We start from the raw sequence: 4025 nt of genomic DNA, 5'->3' as shown, positions 1-4025 counted from the left end.
TTGGGCGGTCTGTTACTACGAACTGCACAGCAAGCAATATTATTTCTCCATTATATGCATGCGTGGCATGGAGTGGTGGCGCTAGAAGAGGAATCACCACCAGAATCTAACTATCCGACAACGCCACCTGGAGAGTTTCACCCCAAGAAATACAATTCAGACAACACTGATAAATGAAGGCACACAGGTTCGCCTTACTTGGATGGAGGGTCAGAGACGTTGTTCCATTCACAACACAGTTCCTTTTATTTTAACATATCCTTTTTAAAAGGCTTTTCACAACGTGCATACCATTTAAAACATACAGACAAAACTGCGACACAAAACAAGTTAACAGAAAGAAAACAACTGTTAAGTCAAACAAAAGCAAAATCAATTAGTTCAACAAAAACCAAACTGTTAATTTAACTCCAAAGCAAACAAACCATTATTTACAACAGAAACAAAGTTTCTTTACAGAGGAAAGAAAACAATATAAACAAAACAAAATATTAACAATATTTACACTAAGTGACAAACCACAGTCAGTTAACTGAGCTAACAGTTAGCTCCTCACACCCAATCACACTTTCATACAAGAGCCTTTCAAACTGAACTTTTATCATGTACATAAAAAAGTGGTTTCTAGCATGTAAAGAAAGGCAAGGGGGCTTTTCCTCCACTGGGCAGGCAAGAGACTGGACTGCCACTTTGGGGAGGCTCCATGCCCTTCAAACAATTACCAAATGCCATGTTAGCACTCACGTGTGGCTAAAAACAACTGATTAGCTGTTCACCCAGTCTACATGAACACCTACCCATGATTAACGACGAATGGACACCCCCGATACTCTGAAAGGAAGGTCCAACCCTGCAGGAAACCTACACTGGCAAGCAACTGCTCGTCCATATGGGGAGGGAAAGGTCTACACTAACAGTGAGCCTGGGATCACAAGCAACCTAAATTAACAGCTTGCAACAGTATTATCAATGACCACACATGTGCGCATTTACTCTTACCATTGAAGCGGCTGCAGACATTGCAGCGCACAGTGATGTGGGTACTTGGTATCAACAGGAGCAAGAGGAAGAAAAAAGGGCCATGCGACCATTAATACCTTCCTGCTTCCTGTTTAACCAATTCCTGCCATCTACTGACCCCGCCCACTCCTGTCAATTAACACAGCAATGGGTCCCTAACACCATGCTACCACATTCTACCGCCATTTTTTTGGCCACTCTGTGACCGTCAGACATTTTAGTCCACCTAACAAATCGCCTTAAGCTTCATACACAAGCTTATGTCTAATACTCCTCCTAACAGAGAACCCTGACGTGAACTTAAACACATCTCCCAACGCATTAAAAAAAATTAAGCCAGTGAGTGAGCGGCTGATGTACTGTGGTAAGCTTGCTGACTCATTTCCGTTTCCGGTGCTTGTGTGTTGGTAGTGCGTTGTACTGCTCTTGCTAAATACCAGTTAAATTTGTTAGATTTGTCATTACAACGGCCAGCTGTCCACTAAACACTTATTCTTACAGTAATTCTGCCTAAGCACTTACAGTTCTTTCCATCTTTTAGTGACTGCTGTTTAATCTCATAGTTGTTTTCAAAAGTTTTGGTAGCCAACTCTACCGTACTTTATCTTAGCCGTTAGCAACTTTAGTTTAGCAGCTAGCGATGGCTTCTCCTTCTCCCTCTCCTACTTTCACCTGCTCGGTGTGTCAGATGTTCTGTTACTCCTCTGCCTCCTTTAGCAGTAATGGTACGTGTAACAAGTGTAGTTTATTTGTAGACATTGAGGCGAGGCTCAGGGATTTAGTCCGGCTCCGCACCTTGGTAGATCAGTCTTTAGCTATCGTAGATAGCCACTGCCCGGTAGTCAGTACGGAACGGCCTGAGTTAGCCTGTGGTAGCCGTCCCCCGGCATCTCCTGAGCAGCCAGGAAAGGGTGGCTGGGTGATTGTCCGAAGGAGAAATAGTCGTAAGCATTCAAAGCCCCTGTTCACGTTGCTAACAGATTTTCCCCACTCAGCGACACACCCGCTGAGAAACAACTCTGATTATTGGCAGCTCCATTTTGAGAAACGTGAAGTTAGCGAAGCCAGGGGCCATAGTTAAGTGCATCCCTGGGGCCAGAGCGGGCGACATTGAGTCTTATTTGAAACTGCTGGCTACCCAGATAGCAAAAATCATGCGGCCCAGATCTGGCCAGATCTGTAAAACGGACCCGGGCCGGTGTCCTTTAGCACAACGGGCCAATGCCGGTGCGGATTCGGTTTTCACATCTGGGCCGGCGCTGCTCCAGCTCCAGAACGTATGACAATTATTTTGTAGTCCTTTGGCCCAAATGTGGGCCAGATCTGGACCAGTTCCATACTGGATCTGGCCCAGAGTCTCTAAGATACTGTTGAGGATCCGGTTTTCACATCTGGACTGGCACTGGGCCAGCTCCATTTATTAGTTCTGGCCTGGATTCACACCGCCTCTTTCATAACCTTGATCTATACCCACAAAACCAACCATATACAAAAATATGGATTCTTTTGTTAAAGGGATAGTTAAAATTTTTGCCATCAGATGTTGTGCATGACTTACCAAGTGCTATGGATCCTACTAATAGACATCAGTGACTACGTTTACATGCTGTCAATATTCGGGTTATGTTCGGGTTAAGGTCACTATTCGGGTTTCTGAAACATTCGGGATAACCCGTTTACATGCGTGAGCAGAGAGAGTTACTCCTGTATACATGGAATTTGTAATCAATTGGCACTACCCCGATGTAAACGGCGACGCACGGTTAACGTCTGGACGTACGGACAACCTTAAGACGCAATATGCGTCATTTCCGATTTTTTCGGTCACCTTCTTGTAAATGTCAGTATCTCTGTACTTTCTACCGTCAACAAAAGACATTATATTCATGTTTTTGACAACATGAATTAAAAAATTGGTTTCCTCCTCGCTCGTGCTGTGTACGGTGCTGTGCTGCGTCTCGCCATGTTTACCTCGTTTACTTCTGTATACTGCACGCGGGTTTGGCGCATACAAGAAGTTCCTCTACTCAAAAGACCAAGATTCCTTGCGAATAGAACATGCGCAGAACACAAATCACTATGGGGATATGCCGTTACGCGTTTACATGACTAAAAATTCGGGTTAGAAAAGGGGTACCCCAGCTATAATATCCCGGTTTTTAAAATCCGGGATATGAGCATATTCGGGTTTTTGCCGGTGTTTACATGGCCGTTCGCGACCGGGTTATTGCTAATATCCCGGTTTTGAACGGGTTATTGGCTGCATGTAAACGCAGTCAGTGAAGGTATACCCTTTCTGTCTGAGAAGCCAAAGGGTTACTGGGATAGTTTCAACCACAGAACTTATGGCAGGAGCTAATGCCCATGAACTGTTACAATTTTAGGATGGAATTCTGCAACTAACAGTTACCTTCATTCTCAATTAATCTGTTGATTTTTGTTTTGCTGACTGGTCTATATAATGTATAACAAATAGTGACTTGTATATCACTAAGGTACACTAAGATTTCTTGTTTTACTTGCGTTTTCTTTTTCCTTGCATTTTAAACTCGATTACTTTTTTCTTTTGAATTTAAAAAGCATGGACAGTCAAAGCTACTGTTACACTCTGACCTACAATCAAAATCAACTAATGAATGAATATTTTGGTTTTTTTGCCCTCCTAGTTCAGTGACCAGGCTTGTACCGCAAACATGCTCAACTATTGTAGGTGGTGTGGGGCGATTGAGAGGTCAACAAGCCATTTGTGACTGAGAGAATCAATGGACATGTAAAAAGTGAAAAACTTTCACTTTCCATTAACGGCGCATTAAAAGCGTCTTTTGTGAAGATATGAAGTTTTATGGGCTGGGCTAAGCCCCCAATGTTGATCCTAAAAACGCCCCTGTTGCTGCAAAAGACTAGCACGGTGATTTATCTAAAATTTACCACGGTTAATGCCTCTCTGGCCATGGCACGTTCTTTGCGGCCACCTCCACGGTCAGAGGCCAGGTTGAACCAGCGGA

The 4025-nt window shown here is 43.7% G+C and overlaps 1 long non-coding RNA gene across 1 annotated transcript; it reads right to left on the bottom strand.

The window, feature by feature from the left end:
* Positions 1-237: 237 nt before the first annotated feature.
* Positions 238-1126, bottom strand: LOC123963991. The gene is made up of 3 exons (XR_006823305.1): positions 1000-1126; positions 798-922; positions 238-708 (listed from the first exon to the last, which is right to left on the bottom strand). It is a non-coding gene; the product is annotated as an uncharacterized LOC123963991 (long non-coding RNA).
* Positions 1127-4025: the final 2899 nt, after the last annotated feature.

This window comes from Micropterus dolomieu, linkage group LG23 (assembly GCF_021292245.1).
Source record: "Micropterus dolomieu isolate WLL.071019.BEF.003 ecotype Adirondacks linkage group LG23, ASM2129224v1, whole genome shotgun sequence".
In the NCBI taxonomy this organism is placed as follows: Eukaryota; Metazoa; Chordata; class Actinopteri; order Centrarchiformes; family Centrarchidae; genus Micropterus; species Micropterus dolomieu.
This window is presented reverse-complemented; position numbering and strand designations above follow the sequence as displayed.